Source organism: Brassica rapa, unplaced genomic scaffold (assembly GCF_000309985.2).
Source record: "Brassica rapa cultivar Chiifu-401-42 unplaced genomic scaffold, CAAS_Brap_v3.01 Scaffold0326, whole genome shotgun sequence".
Taxonomy (NCBI): domain Eukaryota; kingdom Viridiplantae; phylum Streptophyta; class Magnoliopsida; order Brassicales; family Brassicaceae; genus Brassica; species Brassica rapa.
In genome coordinates this window covers 8,972-27,500 of record NW_022610269.1, presented here as the reverse complement: position 1 = coordinate 27,500, position 18,529 = coordinate 8,972, and the positions used below count along the sequence as shown (strand labels likewise).

Here is an 18,529-nt window from a genome sequence, read left to right as displayed (position 1 = left end):
GGACACAGACGGACACACACGGACAACCACGGACAACCACGGACAACCATGGACGTCCAGTGTGTGATGGCGGACACCCACGGACGTCCTGTGTGTACTGAACAGACAGCCCACGTTGGCCAAAATCACCCGAACTGTCCGCGGGAAGGGTCAGCGTGCTGAGTCAAGGGACCAACGCGCTGATATGTGTACTGATGGATAGCCACGGACATCCGTGTGTATCCGAACAGCCACGGACGTCCTGTGTGTGCTGACAGACACACACGGACATCCTGTGTGTGCTGACGGACACCCACGGACGTTCTGTGTGTGCTGACGGACACACACAGACAGCCACAGACGTCCTGTGTGTGCTGACGGACAGCCACTGACAGCCACAAATGTCCTGTGTGTGCTGAACAGACAGCCCACGTGTGCCAAAATGACCCAAACAGTCCACAGGAAGGGCCAGCGTGCTGAGTCCAAGGACCAACGTGACGATATGTGTACTGATGGACAGCCACGGACGTCCTATGTGTGCTGACGGACACAGACGGACACACACGGACAGCCACAGACAGCCACGGACGTCCTGTGTGTGCTGGCGGACACCAACAGACGTCCTGTGTGTACTGAACAGACAGCCCACGTGGGCCAAAATCACCTGAATAGTCCACGGGAAGGGTCAGCATGCTGAATCCAAGGACCAACGTTCTGATAAGTGTACTGATGGACAGCCACGGATGTCCGGTGTGTGTTGACGGACACACACAGACACACACAGACAGCCACGGACGTCCTTTGTGTGCTGATGGAAACACACGAACGTCCTGCGTGTACTGAACAGACAGCCCACGTGGGCCATAATCACCCAAACAGTACACGGGAAGGACCAGCGTGCTGAGTCCAAGGACCAACGTGCTGATATCTGTACTGATGGATAGCCACGGATGTCCTATGTGTGCTGACGGACACACACAGACACACACGGACAACCACAGACAGCCACGAATGTCCTGTGTGTGCTGACGGACATACACGGACACACACGAACAGCCACGGACGTCATGTGTGTGCTGACAGACAGTCACGGACAGCCATGGACGTCCTGTGTGTGCTGGCGGACACCCACATACGTCATGTGTGTACTGAAAAGACAGCCCACGCGGGCCAAAATCACCCAAACTGTCCACGGGAAGGGCCAGCGTGCTGAGTCCAAGGACCAACATGCTGATATGTGTACAGATGGACAGTCACAGACGTCATGTGTGTGCTGACGGACACACACAGACACACACGGACAGCCACGGACGTCCTGTGTATGCTGACGGACACAGACAGACAGCCACAGACGTCATGTGTGTGCTGACGGACACCGACGGACATCCTGTGTGTACTGAACAGACAGCCCACGTGGGCCAAAATCACCCAAACAGACCACAGGAAGGGCCAGCGTGCTGAGTCCAAGGACCAACGTGCTGATATGTGTACTGATGGATAGCCACGGATGTCCTTTGTGTGCTGATGGACACACACAGACACACACGGACAGCCACAGACATCCTGTGTGCTGACGGACAGCCACGGACAGCCACGAACATCCTGTGTGTGCTGACGGACACACACGGACACACACGGACACACACTAACAGCCACAAACGTCATGTGTGTGCTGACAGACAGTCACAGACAGCCATGGACATCCTGTGTGTGCTGGCAGACACCCACATACGTCATGTGTGTACTGAACAGACAGCCCACGTGGGCCAAAATCACCCAAACAGTCCATGGGAAAGGCCAGCGTGCTGAGTCCAAGGACCAACATGCTGATATGTGTAGTGATGGACAGCCACAGACGTCCTGTGTTTGTTGACGGACACACACGGACAGCCACAGACGTCCGGTGTGTGCTGACGGACACCCACGGACGTCCTGTGTGTACTGAACAGACAGCCCACGTGGGCCAAAATCACCCAAACAGTCCACGGGAAGGGCCAGAGTGCTGAGTCCAAGGAGCAACGTGCTGAGATGTCTACTGATGGACAGCCACGGACGTCCTGTGTGTGCTGACGGACACACAAGGACAGCCACGGACGTCCAGTGTGTGCTGCCCATCAGTACACATATCAGCACGTTGGTTCTTGGACTCAGCACGCTGGTCTCTCCCGTGGACTGTTTGGGTGATTTTGGCCACGGGGGCTGTCTGTTCAGTACACACAGGACGTCCGTGGGTGTCCACCAACACACACAGGACGTATGTGGCTGTCCGTGGCTGTCCGACAGCACACACAAGACGTCCGTGGCTATTTGTGTGTGTCCGTCAGCACACACAGGACGTCCGTGGCTGTCCATCAGTACATATATTAGCACGTTGGTCCTTGGACTCAGGACGCTGGCCCTTCCTGTTGACTGTTTGGGTGATTTTGGCCCTCGTGGGCTGTCTGTTCAGTACACACAGGACGTCCGTGGGTGTCAACCAGCACACACAGGACGTATGTGGCTGTCTGTGGCTGTCCGACAGCACACACAGGACGTCGGTGGCTGTCTGTGTGTGTCCGCGTGTGTTCGTGTGTGTTCCTCAGCACACACAGGACGTCTGTGGGTGTCCGTCAGCACACACAGGACGTCCGTGTGTGTCCGTCAGCACACACAGGACGTCTGTGGGTCTCCGTCAGCACACACAGGACGTCCGTGTGTGTCCGTCAGCACACACAGGACGTCTGTGGCTGTCTGTGGCTGTCCATCAGCACACACTGGACGTCCGTGGCTGTCCGTGTGTGTTCGTCAGCACACACAGGACGTCCGTGGGTGTCCGTCAACACACACAGGATGTCCGTGTGTGTCCGTCAGCAGACACAGGACATCCGTGGCTGTCCATGTATGTCCATCAGCACACACAGGACGTCTGTGGCTGTCCATCAGTACACATATCAGCACGTTGGTCCTTGAACTCAGCACTCTGGCCCTTCCCGTGGACTGTTTGGGTGATTTTGGCCCGCGTGGGCTGTCTGTTCAGTACACACAGGACGTCCGTGGGTATCCGTCAGCACACACAGGACGTCCGTGTGTGTCCGTCAGCATACACAGGACGTCAGTGGCTGTCCGTGTGTGTCCGTGTGTGTCCGTCAGCACACACATGATGTCCGTGGCTGTCCATCAGTACACAGATCAGCACGTTGGTCCTTGGACTCAGCACGCTGGCCCTTCCTGTGGTCTGTTTGGGTGATTTTGGCCCACATGGGCTGTCTGTTCAGTACACACTGGACGTCCGTGGGTGTCTGCCAGCACACAAAGGACATCCGTGGCTGTCTGTGTGTGGCCGTGTGTATCCGTCTGTGTCCGTCAGCACACATAGGACGTCCGTGGCTATCCTTAGACAGCACGCCCCGTGGACTGTTTGGGTGATTTTGGCCCACGTAGGCTGTCTGTTCAGTACACACAGGACGTCTGTGGGAGGCCGCCAGCACACACAGGACATCCGTGGCTGTCCGTGGCTGTCCATCAGCACACATAGGACGTCCGTGGCTGTCCGTGTGTGTCCGTGTGTGTCCGTCAGCACACACAGGACGTCTGTGGGTGTTCGTCAGCACACACAGGACGTCCGTGTGTGTCCGTCAGCAAACACAGGATGTTTGTGGCTGTCCGTGTGTGTCCGTCTGCACACACAGGACGTCTGTGGCTGTCCATCAGTACACATATCAGCACGTTGGTCCATGGACTCAGGACGCTGGCCCTTCCCGTGGACTGTTTGGGTTATTTTGGCCCACGTTGGCTGTCTGTTCAGTACACACAGGACGTCCGTGGGTGTCCGTCAGCACACACAAGATGTCCGTGTGTGTCCGTCAGCATACACATGACGTCTGTGCCTGTCCGTGTGTGTCCGTCAGCACACACAAGACATCCGTGACTGTCCATCAGTACACATATCAGCACGTTGGTCCTTGGACTCAGCACGCTGACCCTTCCGTGGACTGTGCGGGTGATTTTGGCCCACGTGGGCTGTCTGTCTAGTACACACAGGACGTCCGTGGGTGTCCGCCAGCACACTTAGGATGTCTGTGGCTGTCTGTGTGTGTCCGTGTGTGTTTTTCTGTGTCTGTCAGCACACACATGACATCAGTTGCTGTCCATCAGTACACATATCAGCACGTTGGTCCTTGGACTCAGCACGCTGGCCTCTCCCGTGGACTGTTTGGGTGATTTTGGCCCACGTGGGCTGTCTGCTCAGTACACACAGAACATCCGTGGGTGTCCACCAACACACACATGACGTATGTGGCTGTCTGACAGCACATACAGGACATCCGTGGCTATTCGTGTGTGTCCGTCAGCACACACAGGACGTCCGTGGCTGTCCATCAGTACATATATTAGCACGTTGGTCCTTGGACTCAGCACGCTGGGCCTTCCTGTGGACTGTTTGGGTGATTTTGGCCCACGTGGGCTGTCTATTCAGTACACACAGGACGTCTGTGTGTGTCCGTCAGCACACATAGGACGTCAGTGGCTGTCCGTGTGTGTCCGTCAGCACACACAGAACGTCCGTGGCTGTCCATTAGTACACATATCAGCAAGCTGGTCCTTCCCGTGGACAGTTTGGGTGATTTTGGCCCACTTTGGCTGTCTGTTCAGTACACACAGGACCTCTGTGGGTGTCAGCCAGCACACACAGGACGTCCGTGACAGTCTGTGGCTGTCCGTCAGCACACACAGGATGTCCGTGGCTGTCCGTCTGTGTCCGTGTGTGTCCGTCAGCACACACAGGACGTCTGTGGCTGTCCATCAGTACACATATTAGCACGTTGGTCCTTGGACTCAGCACGCTGGCCCTTCCTGTTTGGGTGATTTTGGCCCACGTGGGCTGTCTGTTCAGTACACACAGGACGTCCGTGGGTGTCCGCCAGCACACAAAGGACATTCGTGGCTGTCCGTGTGTGGCCGTGTGTATCCGTCTGTGTCCGTCAGCACACATAGGACGTCCGTAGCTGTCCATCAGTACACATATCAGCACGTTGGTCCTTGGAATCAGCACGCCCCGTGGACTGTTTGGGTGATTTTGGCCCACGTAGGCTGTCTGTTCAGTACACACCGGACGTCTGTGGGAGTCCGCCAGCACACACATGACGTATGTGGGTGTTCGTCAGCACACAAAGGACATCCGTGGCTATTTGTGTGTGTCCGTCAGCACACACAGGACGTCCGTGGCTGTCCATCAGTACGCATATTAGCACGTTGGTCCTTGGACTCAGCCCGCTGGCCCTTCCCGTTGACTGTTTGGGTGATTTTGGCCCACGTGGGCTGTCTGTTCAGTACACACAGGACGTCCGTGGGTGTCCACCAGCACACACAGGACGAATGTGGCTGTCCGTGGCTGTCCGACAGCACACACAGGACGTCTGTGGCTGTCTGTGTGTGTCCGCGTGTGTTCGTGTGTGTCCCTCAGCACACACAGGACGTTTGTGGGTGTCCGTCAGCACACAAAGGACGTCCGTGTGTGTCCGTCCGCACACACATGACGTCCATGGCTGTCCGGACACACACGTATGTCTGTGGCTGTCTCAGTACACATATCAGCTCTTTGGTCCTTGGACTCAGCACGCTGACCCTTCCCGCAGACAGTTCGGGTGACAGACACACACGGATGTCCTCTGTGTGCTGACAGACACACACGGATGTCCTCTATGTGCTGACAGACACCCACGGACAGCCACAGACGTCCTGTGTGTGCTGACGGACACACACAGACGTCTTGTGTGTGCTGGGAGACACCCATGGACATCTTGTGAGTGCTAACGGACACACACGGATGTCCTCTGTGTGCTGACGGACACACACGGACAGCCACAGACGTCCTGTGTGTGCTGATAGACACACACAGACGTCTTGTGTGAGCTGGTGGACACTCACGTACGTCCTGTGAGTACTTAACAGACAGCCCATGTGGGCCAAAATCACCCGAACAGTCCACGGGAAGGACCAACGTGCTGATATGTGTACCGATGGACAGCCACAGACGTCCTGTGTGTGCTGACGGACGCACTCGAACAGCCGTGGACGTCCTGTGTGTGCTGACGGACACACACGGATGTCCTCTGTGTGCTGACGGAAACCCACGGACGTCCTGTGTGTACTGAACAGACAGCCCACGTGGGCCAAAATCACGCGAACTGTCCACGGGAAGGGCCAGCATGCTGAGTCCATGGACCAGTGTGCTGATATGTGTACTGATAGACAGCCACAGACGTCCTGTGTGTGCTGACGGACGCACACGGACACACACGGACAGCCACAGACGTCCTGCGTGTGCTGACGGACACACACGGACACACACGGATGTCCTGTGTGTGCTGACGGACACACACGAACGTCCTGTGTGTGCTGACGAACAGCCAGGGACAGCCACAGACGTCCTGTGTGTGCTGGCGGACACCCACAGACACACACGGACACACACGGACAGCCACGAACATCTTGTGTGTGCTGAAGGACAGCCACGGACAGCCACGGATGTGCTGTGTGTGCTGGCGGACACACACGGACGTCCTAAGTGTGCTGACGGACACCCAAGGACGTCCTGTGTGTGCTGACGGACACACACAGACAGCCACGGATGTCCTGTGTGTGCTGACGGACAGCCACAGACGTCCTGTGTGTGCTGTTGGACACCCACGGACGTCATGTGTCTACTGAACAGACAGCCCACGTGGGCCAAAATCACCCAAACAGTCCACGGGAAGGGCCATCGTGCTGAGTCCAAGGACCAACGTGCGGATATGTGTACTGATGGACAGCCACGGACGTCCTGTGTGTGCTGACGGACACAGACGGACACACATAGACTCACACGGACAGCCACAGACGTCATGTGTGTTCTGGCAGACACCCACGGACATCCTGTGTGTACTGAACAGACAGCCCACGTGGGCCAAAATCACCCGAACAGTCCACAGGAAGGGTCAGCGTGCTGAGTCCAAGGACCAACGTGCTGATATGTGAACTGCTGGACAGTCACAGACGTCCTGTGTGTACTGACGGACACACACGGACACACACGGACAGCCACAGACTTCATGTGTGTGCTGACAGACACACAGGGACGTCCTGTGTGTGCTGACAGACACACACGGACGTCCTGTGTGTGCTGACAGACACACACGGACGTCCTGTGTGTGCTGACAGACACACACGGACGTCCTGTGTGTGCTGACGAACACCCACGGACGTCCTGTGTGTGCTGACGGACACCCACGAACGTCCTGTGTGTACTGAACAGACAGCCTACATGGGCCAAAATCACCCGAACAGTCCACGGGAAGGGTCAGCGTGCTGAGTCCAAGGACCAGCGTGCTGATATGTTTACTGATGGACAGCCACGGACGTCCTGTGTGTGCTAACAGACACTCATGGACACACACGGATACACACGAACAGCCACGGACGTCCTGTGTGTACTGACAGACAGCCACTTACAGCCACGGACGTCCTGTGTGTGCTGGCGAACACCCACGGACGTCCTGTGTGTACTGAACAGACAGCCCACGTGGGCCAAAATCACCCAAACTGTAACGACCCGGATTTTCAAATCGGTTTGGTTTTCTCTTCGTTTAGTTATAATATTAATCTAAACCGGTTTGGTTAAATCTAATTAATTACCACATCCTTCTTTATATTAAACGCAGCCGTAATATGTCTATATCGACATATATATTCTTTTCCTTGTAACCTAAAGAAAAGTGTATGCAAAGCCGCCTCTTCTCTCATTGTTATTCACGATCACCATCTCCATCTTCTCCACTCTTGTTCACGTTCACTCCCATCTCTATTCCTCATCACTTGTGTTACTCTCTTCTTCTCCTCCATTTTATTCATTTGTTCGTGTGTTGTTGACCGAGAAGACGTGACGTATCCACCAACGCTAGTCATCTTCGGAGCCATGTCCTCCACCATCAACCACCGTGAGCCATCCCACCGGAGCCAGCGCCTTCACCGAAGGAGTGGCCCGTGTTACTTATGTACAAGAGATCCGTTTTCATAGTGGAGAAGAGATGTACGAGCCGGAGTCATCGAATCTTGACGCCACCGGCACAGATCACCACGACCGGAGCCGTTTCAATCTGATGACTAGCCGTGATCTTCAACAGTGAGTCACCGGTGAGGGCCATGCACTTTTGGGGCTGAGATCCGCCACTACGATTCCAAGCCGTGAAGGTTAAAAGAGATTATATTAATTTCTTGTGCTGCAAGTTTCATAATTAAACCCTAGATCTATTATATGATATTTATATCTCCTATTTCGCGTCTGTTATTTTCCGATCTGGTCTGCCATTGTCGAGAGCTCGAGATCCATGGCGATATCCTAGCTTTCTTGCTAATCAAGTTATCACATTTATGGTTGGAGCCATTTTCGGTTTTCCGATAAGGCAAATGTGAGGGTCTATTCCGTAAATCCCGTACCAGTGTAGAATTCTCTCTATCGTAGTTTAGATTTCAAATCATGATCCGTCTGTTTGAATTGAGTCTGTTTGAAGTCTTGTTTGTTAGTTAGCTCATTCATTGTAAATTGGAACTAGGGGTCTAGAGGATTCAACCGTTGATTTGATTGTGTGATGTTAAGAAATGCAATATATATATATGTATGTTTACATAGTTATGAGTAGGGACTATGTGAGTGGGCGGGGGTCCATAGATGTCTGGACTAGCGAAGCAGCTTTGGTGGGCGGGGGCTCAGAGACGTCTGGGCTAGCGACGCAGATTGTGTGGGGCGTGGGTGCAGAGACGTTTGCATTTGACGCAGCTTTGGAGGGCGGGGGTACAGAGACAGACTGTACTAGCGACACAGCGTATATATATAAATATCCGTATGTGGAGATGCGGGGTGTATGGACTAGCTATATGCTATCATCACATTTCTTGTGTTGTGTGATGCTTTAGGCGTCTTGTTTGTTCATGTTAGAGCTAAACTTCCATAGTTGGGTTCTATTACTCAAGTCAGTGGTTTGCATGTTTAGCATCCCCATACCTCACGGAGTAACTCCCCTGTTGCTCACCCCTCTTCTTCCCCTTGCAGGTGCGCTTGCCGATGGTTGGATATCTGGACGGTTTGGTGTCTTTGGGATAATTTATTTATTTCGGTTTTGATTACTAATTTATACGAATTTTAGATTCGATTTATTTTGATATATTTTTATACTTCAATTTAAAAATGTATTTCTTTGGAAATTATTTTATTAAATGTTATGTTATTTTGTCCGATTTTGAATAATTCGGTTTAATTCGATATTTCACCGGTAGTAACACGCCGTTCTCGAGAGAGGAGGAGACGGGTGTTACAATTTCGTATCAGAGCGGGGTTCCGTCCCGGCTCTGACCCGGGACGGCGATTTATGGGACTCGGATTTCAAAGATTTTCAATGTTTTGGGATTGGGAGTTTAAAAAAAGAAAAAACTGGACACCCTTCAGTCCAATATCTTTCGGTTAGTGTATAGTGTCTCTTACTCTTTTATTTTTGCAGGAGAAACCAAGTTTCTATTTGTTTCCTTTGTTCTGTATCTCGTGTTCTTCTTTCCTTAGTAGCTATTGAGGTTCTCTCTGAGTTTCGTCTCGAATTCGGGATGAATTCCAATTAAGTGGGGAAGAATTGTAACGACCCGGATTTTCAAATCGGTTTGGTTTTCTCTTCTTTTAGTTATAATATTAATCTAAACCGGTTTGGTTAAATCTAATTAATTACCACATCCTTCTTTATATTAAACGCAGCCGTAATATGTCTATATCGACATATATATTCTTTTCCTTGTAACCTAAAGAAAAGTGTAAGCAAAGCCGCCTCTTCTCTCATTGTTATTCACGATCACCATCTCCATCTTCTCCACTCTTGTTCACGTTCACTCCCATCTCTCTTCCTCATCACTTGTGTTACTCTCTTCTTCTCCTCCATTTTATTCATTTGTTCGTGTGTTGTTGACCGAGAAGACGTGACGTATCCACCAACGCTAGTCACCACCGGGGCCATGTCCTCCACCATCAACCACCGTGAGCCATCCCACCGGAGCCAGCGCCTTCACCGAAGGAGTGGCCCGTGTCACTTACGTACAAGACATTCGTTGTCATAGTGGAGAAGAGACGTACGAGCCGGAGTCATCGAATCTTGACGCCACTGGCACGGATCACCACGACCGGAGCCATTTCAATCTGATGACTAGCCGTGATCCTCAACAGTGAGTCACCGGTGAGAGCCATGCACTTTTGGGGCTGAGATCCGCCACTACGATTCCAAGCCGTGAAGGTTAAAAGAGATTATATTAATTTCTTGTGCTGCAAGTTTCATAATTAAACCCTAGATCTATTATATGATATTTATATATCCTATTTCGCGTCTGTTATTTTCCGATCTGGTCTGCCATTGTCGAGAGCTCGAGATCCATGGCGATATCCTAGCTTTCTTGCTAATCAAGTTATCACATTTATTGTTGGAGCCATTTTTGGTTTTCCGATAAGGCAAAGGTGAGGATCTATTCAGTAAATCCCGTACCAGTGTAGAATTCTCTCTATCGTAGTTTAGATTTCGAATCATGATTCGTCTGTTTGAATTGAGTCTGTTTGAAGTCTTGTTTGTTAGTTAGCTCATTCATTGTAAATTGGAACTAGGGGTCTAGAGGATTCAACCGTTGATTTGATTGTGTGATGTTAAGAAATGCGATATATATATGTATGTTTACATCGTTATGAGTAGGGACTATGTGAGTGGGCGGGGGTCCAGAGTTGTCTGGACTAGCGACGCAGCTTTGGTGGGCGGGGGCTCAGAGACGTCTGGGCTAGCGACGCAGATTGTGTGGGGCGTGGGTGCAGAGACGTTTGCATTCGACGCAGCTTTAGAGGGCGGGGGTACAGAGACAGACTGTACTAGCGATGCAGCGTATATATATATATATATATATATATATATATATATATATATATATCCGTATGTGGAGATGCGGGGTGTATGGACTAGCTATATGCTATCATCGCATTGCTTGTGTTGTGTGATGCTTTAGGCGTCTTGTTTGTTCATGTTAGAGCTAAACTTCCATAGTTGGAGTTCTATTACTCAAGTCAGTGGTTTGCATGTTTAGCATCCCCATACCTCACGGAGTAACTCCCCTGTTGCTCACCCCTCTATTTCGGTTTTGATAACTAATTTATACGAATTTTAGATTCGATTTATTTTGATATATTTTTATACTTCAATTTAAAAATGTATTTCTTTGGAAATTATTTTATTAAATGTTATGTTATTTTTTCCGATTTTGAATAACTCAGTTTAATTCAATATTTCACACGTAGTAACACGCCGTTCTCGAGAGGGGAGGAGACGTGTGTTACAATTTTGTGACAACCCGCCCCGTGGGAACTACCTGCCCCGTAGACCCCAGGCTCACAGCGCTGCAGCGCACCGACCCAACCCCTCCATTATGAGTTTTCTCTAACTCCATAATTAGGTTGTTGGTGAGCCTCGAACCCAGGACCTCACCCTTTAACTGCATTCCCACAGGACAAGCTGTCACCAATTGATCTGCAGTCCACGGGAAGGGCCAGCGTGCAGAGTCCAAGGACCAGCGGGCTGATATGTGTATTGATGGACAGCCACAGACGTCCTGTGTGTTTTCTGACGGACACACACGGACACACACAGACGTCCTGTGTGTGCTGACGGACACCCACGGACGTCTTGTGTGTGCTGACGGACAGCCAGGGACAACCAGGGACAGCCACAGACGTCCTGTGTGTGCTGGCGGACACCCACGGACGTCCTGTGTGTACTGAACAGACAGCCCACGGGGCCCAAAATCATCCAAACAGTCCACGGGAAGGGCCAGCGTGCTGAGTCCAAGGACCAACGTGCTAACCTGTGTACTGATGGACAGCCATGGACGTCTTGTGTGTGCTGACGGACACACACGGACACACACGGATAGCGACGGACGTCATGTGTGTGCTGACGGACACACAGTGACGTCTTGTGTGTGCTGGCGGACACCCACGGACGTCCTGTCTGTACTGAACAGACAGCCCATGTGGGCCAAAATCACCCGAACAGTCGACGGGGAAGGACCAACGTGCTGATATGTGTACCATGGACAGCCACAGACGTCCTGTCTGTGCTGACGGACACACACGAACAGTTGTGGACGTCCTGTGTGTGCTGACGGACACACACGGATGTCCTCTGTGAGGTGATGGACACACACGGACAGCCACAAACGTCCTGTGTGTGCTGACAGACACACACGGACGTCTTGTGTGTGCTGGCGGACAGCCACAGACGTCTTGTGTGTGCTGATGGACATACACGGATGTTCTCTATGTGCTGACGGACACACACGGACAGCCACAGATGTCCTGTGTGTGCTGATGGACACACCCGGACGTCTTGTGTGTGCTGGCGGACACTCACGGACGTCCTGTGTTTACTGAACAGACAGCCCACATGGGCCAAAATCACCCGAACAGTCCACGGGAAGGACCAACGTGCTGATATGTGTACCGATGGACAGCCACGAACGTCCTGTGTGTGTTGACGGACACACACAAACAGCCGTGGACGTCCTGTGTGTGCTGACGGACACACACGTCCTGTGTGTGCTGACGGACACACACGGACACACACGGACAGCCACAGACGTCCTGTGTGTGCTGACGGACAGCCACGGACGTCCTGTGTGTGCTGGCGGACACCCACGGACGTCCTGTGTGTACTGAACAGACAGCCTACGTGGGCCAAAATCACCCAAACAGTCCACGGGAAGGGCCAGCGTGCTGAGTCAAAGGACCAACGTGATGATATGTGTATTGATGGATAGTCACAGATGTCCTGTGTGTGCTGACGGACACAGACGGACACACACGGACTCACATAGACAGCCACATACATCATGTGTGTGCTGGCGGACACGCACAGACGTCCTGTGTGTACTGAACAGACAGCCCACGTGGGCCAAAATCACCCAAAAAGTCCACTGTAAGGGTCAGCGTGCTGAGTCCAAGGACCAACGTGCTGATATGTGTACTGCTGGACAGCCACTGACGTCCTGTGTGTGCTGACGGACACACACGGACATCCACAGACAGCCACGGACGTCCTGTGTGCTCTGACGGACACATACAGACGTCCTGTGTGTGCTGACGGACACCCATGGACGTCCTGTGTCTACTAAACAGACAGCCCATGTAGGCCAAAATCACCCAACAGTCCACGGGAAGGGCCAGCGTCCTGAGTCCAAGGACTAGCGTGCTGATATGTGTACTGATGGACAGCCACAGACGTCCTGTGTTTGCTGATGGAGAGCCACAGACGTCCTGTGTGTGCTGAAGGACACACACGGACAGACACAGACGTCCTGTGTGTGCTGACGGACAGCCACGGACGTCCTGTGTGTGCTGGCAGACACCCACGGACGTACACCCACGGACATCCTGTGTGTACTGAACATACAGCCCACGTGGGCCAAAATCACACAAACAGTCCACGGGAAGGTCCAGCGTGCTGAGTCCAGGGACCAACGTGCTGCTAAGTGTACTGATGGACAGCCACAGACATCCTGTGTGTTCTCGGACAGACGGACAGACACGGACACACACAGACAGCCACGGACGTCCTGTGTGTGCTGGCGGACACCCATGAACGTCCTGTGTGTACTGAACAAACAGCCCATGTGGGCCAAAATCACCCGAACAGTCCACGGGAAGGGTTAGCGTGCTGAGTCCAAGGACCAATGTGCTGATATGTGTACTGATGGGCAGCCACAGACATCCTGTGTTTGCTGACGGACACACACGGACACACACGGACAGCCACAGACGTGCTGTGTGTGCTGACGGACAGCCACAGACATCCTGTGTGTGCTGGCAGACACCCACGGACGTCCTGTGTGTACTGAACAGACAGCCCACGTGGGCCAAAATCACCCAAACAGTCCACGGGAAGGGCAGCGTGCTGAGTAAAAGGACCAACGTGATGATATGTGTATTGATGGAAAGCCACGGACGTCCTATGTGTGCTGACGGACACACACGGACTCACACGGACAGCCACAGACGTCCTGTGTGTGCTGGCGGACACCCACGGACGTTCTGTGTGTACTGAAGAGACAGCCCACGTGGGCAAAAATCACCCGAACAGTCCACGGAAGGGGTTAGCGTGCTGAGTCCAAGGACGAACGTGCTGATATGTGTACTGATGGGCAGCCATGGATGTCCTGTGTGTGCTGAATGACACACACGGACACACCCGAACATACACGGACAGCCACGGATGTCCTGTGTGTGCTGACGGACAGCCACAGACGTCCTGTGTATGCTGGCGGACACCCACGGACGTCCTGTGTGTACTGAACAGACAGCCCACGTGGGCCAAAATCACCCAAACAGTCCACGAGAAGGGCCAGCGTGCTGAATCAAAGGACCAACGTGATGATATGTGTAATGATGGACAGCCACGGACGTCCTGTGTGTGCTGACGGACAAAGACAGACACACACGGACTCACACGGACAGCCACGGACGTCCTTTGTGTGCTGGCAGCCACCCACAGACGTCCTATGTGTACTGAACAGACAGCCCACATGGGCCAAAATCACCCGAACAGTCCACGGGAAGGGTCAGCGTGCTGAGTCCAAGGACCAACGTGCTGATATATGTACTTCTGGACAGCCACGGACGTCCTGTGTGTGCTGACGGACACACACGGACAGCCACAGAATACCACGGACGTCTTGTGTGCACTGACGGACACACACAGACGTCCTGTCTGTGCTGACGGACACCCACGGACGTCATGTGTCTACTGAACAGACAACCCACATGGGCCAAAATCACCCAACAGTCCACGGGAAGGGCCAGTGTCCTGAGTCCAAGGACTAGCGTGCTGATATGTGTACTGATGGACAGCCACAGACGTTCTGTGTTTGCTGATGGAGAGCCATAGATGTCTTGTGTGTGCTGACGGACACACACAGACACACACGGACACACACAGACAGCCACAGACGTCCAGTGTGTGCTGACGGACAGCCAGGGACGTCCTGTGTGTGTTGACGGACCCACGGATGTCCTGAGTGTACTGAACAGACAGCCCACATGGGCCAAAATCACTCGAACACTCCACAGGAAGGGTCAGCGTGCTGAGTCCAAGGACCAACGTGATGATATGTGTACTGATGGATAGCCACAGACGTCATGTGTGTGCTGACGGACACACATGGACAGACACGGACAGCCACGGACGTCCTGTGTGTGCTGACAGACACCCACGGACGTCCTGTGTGTGCTAACGGACACCCACAGACGTCCTGTGTGTACTGAACAGACAGCCCACGTGGGCCAAAATCACCCGAACAGTCCACGGGAAAGGCCAGCGTTCTGAGTCCAAGGACCAGCGTGCTGATATGTGTACTGATGGACAGCCACGGACGTCCTGTGTGTGCTGACGGCCAGCCACAGACAGCCACAGACGTCATGTGTGTGGTGGCGGACACCCACGGACGTCCTGTGTGTGCTGACGGGCAGCCACTGACAGCCACAGACGTCTTGTGTGTGCTGATGGACACACACGGACGTCATGTGTGTACTGAACAGACAGCCCACGAGGGTGAAAATCACCCACGAACAACCAAAATCACCCGAGAAGCCAAAAATTCAAAAATTAATATTTTTGAAGAAAGTTTTCTGAAAGTAAACATCAAAAATATGTCAACAAAGAGTTTAGGATGTCAAGTGTTGATCAAAAGTTGCTGTAGACATCCGTTTAAACCACAAAACCCCGAACTTTGTAGCAAGCAAAATACATGGTTAGAAGCAAAAGAAAATCATGAAAATTTACCAGAAAATAGCTTTAACCATTTTTATGAAGCATGCAAAAAATCAAATTTAAATTCGAAGTATTTTTTTTTACATTAAAAATACTCCCGGAACACAACCAATGTCTACTGGTGACAGACTGAAAAAAAGTGTTTTGTCTATATAAGAGGTAGGCACTTTTCTGAGCCTACCCTCAGTACCCGAAGGGGTATGTAGTGTTGGACTGCTCGGTCCAACACTATCGATGGCTGGGTTGAGGTCGATGGCCGGATTGTCTCCGGTGAATTTTCTGGTAACTTTTCCGGCGAATTTTCTGGCGGACCGTTTTGCCCCTAACTTCAAATTTTCGTGCTTGTGTGGTCTTGGCCTGGTTTCATCCGTCTTCCAGTTGCTCTTTTGATTACATCTCAAGAGTGGTTGGAAAGATTGATGTTAGCGGGGAAAATGAACATTCGGCGTATGAGTGGTGATTGGATAGCTAGTGTTAGTAGGCTCTGTGCTCGCTCACCCAACTACAGACCAACTATCCTCCTTAGTTTCTTCACTAGCATAGTTTCATGCTTGTTGAACTGATCCGGGGCATGTGTTGCTGTCACGCCCCCAATCCTGAGTAGGATTGTTAGGACGGCCATGGGTCGAGGAAACGTACCAGCCAGTCTTAGGACATCATGGCAAGTGTTCCATGGTCGAGAAAGAAGGTTAAGGACATAAGGAAACTGAGACTTAACCTTATACAAGCTAAGAGACAGCTAGGACGAGTAAGACGGTAACTGGACGAAGTGGACGAGTAGCTCGGCCAGCTCAATGAAGCTAGGTTTAGTTCACTCCAGCTCAGTCCCTACTAAGTCAGCTCCAGTAGCTGGACTACTAGCTCACCCAGCTGAGGCAGCTGAGAGTCAGCTCACCTCAGCTAGACGGACTGTTCGGGCTTTAGGCCGATGGTCCGGGTCAGTGGCGGGCTGTGAGGTCCGGCCATGAGGCCATGGGCTGTTGGGTCCTTGGGCAAGGCCGTGGGCTAAGTCCAGGAGGCTTGGAGCGTGGGTTGGGCTGATGACCGACCCCAAACCCAATCAGGAAGGGCGAAGGGATGCAAGTGGCCGAAAGGGGACAACCCTTGGCCGATGGTGCCCATTCGCTAGCAAGTGGTGCCTGTTCGTGGGGCAAGACTTACCCCTTCGTTTTCTATAACTATGGGGGCTCTCTGGTCGATTTCAGTATCCAATTCCAGAGTAAAATACTCAGAGAAAAACGTAGAGAGAAAGAAAGAGAGAAAGAGAGAGTTTCAGCCAAGAGAAACGCCGAGTGTGGTGGTGTTGTGTTCCGGCGACTCTGATCGTTTGGGAACTAACTCCGGTCAAGAATGGGAGATCAAGACAAGGAGAAGAGCATGGAGAACCCAGACGTGGTTCACAAGGTATGTGATGGGCCGTGGCTCCATCAGACCGAACGGACGGTCAACGCGACCGCACCGCGGCTCTGCTCGGTTCCTAAGTCACATCCGGCTCTCCTTATCTGTTTCAATTCGTTTCTCTTCTCTTCTCTCTGGTTAAACACGAAAGGTTGTGTTGGTTGAGTCCAAGGGACACGTCCCTAGGCTTTGGCCGAACATAATCAAACCGCTAGCCTAGACACCGGTCGGTTAGTCGGACGATCCGATCGCACCAAGACTGGGCGGTTAGGACGAACGGTTGGGAATGACCCAAAGGGCACGAGTTGTCAAGAGTCATGAGTGTCCAAAGGTTGTGAGTTTCCAAAGGGTGTTAGTGACCAAAAGGTACGAGATGCCAAAGGTTACGAACATCAAGCGGTACGAGGACCAAGAGACACGAATGGCCAAAGGGTGCATGTTCCAAACGGTGTCTTTCGGGACAGGTTATGACCGATCCTTATGGATCAGCCTATGGCTTGTCAAGTTAAGACAAGGTCACGGTTTGTCTAAGCCAAGGTAGAGTCGCAAGGTCTGACCGGTTGCTAAGCCTTCCGGATTAGGCTTGAGGCTTACTCGGCCGATTAGATCCAGGCCTAAGGCCGGATCAGGTAAGGAAGTCCATTGGGCCATTGAGCCGGACTTCATTGGCCGGTCACACCTAGATTCTATCCGGTTAGATGGATTGGTCTATAGGGACGATCCGGATCTGTTCGTGTGTTATGTTTATCTATTCTGGACTATCTATATGATTCTAAGTCAAGGGGTGGTTGGTTGAATGACTTAGGATACGGTAGATAGGTTCATACTTTTTATGATTATGTTGACTGAGGTTTATCTAAGTTCTAGGAACCAAGCCATGCATTTTAGAATCAATCCGTTCTATTCTTGGTTATGATTGATGCTTATATGGTTGTGGTTTCAGGAACTAAGGATGGTTCTGGTCAAGCCAAGGAGCCGTGAAGGCTCGGTCAGTGAGAGGCTGTGTAATGTGTGGTTAGATGATGCTAGGGATGAACTAGTGATTGTCTATGAAACTGTTAAGAAGTTTTGTATTGAATCTCATGTTTCTAAGTAATACAAAGTTTACACATTGTTATTCCGCTGTGCAATCTGTTACATTGTTTATGAACCTCATATTCGAATATGACTTAGTAAATAAAAGACTTAAAATGGATCGAACAAGCAAAGAAATTAATAAGTAAGCATTCGTATCCAGTTGGGTCAAAAGACCAGGAACGGGTCTTACAGTTGTGTACCTATTGGGAAGGAATTGTTAAGCTTTG

General features: G+C 52.0%; 1 long non-coding RNA gene across 1 annotated transcript; it reads left to right on the top strand.

The window, feature by feature from the left end:
- Positions 1 to 7,399: 7,399 nt before the first annotated feature.
- Positions 7,400 to 9,697, top strand: LOC117130072. The gene is made up of 2 exons (XR_004453539.1): positions 7,400 to 8,405; positions 9,047 to 9,697. It is a non-coding gene; the product is annotated as an uncharacterized LOC117130072 (long non-coding RNA).
- Positions 9,698 to 18,529: the final 8,832 nt, after the last annotated feature.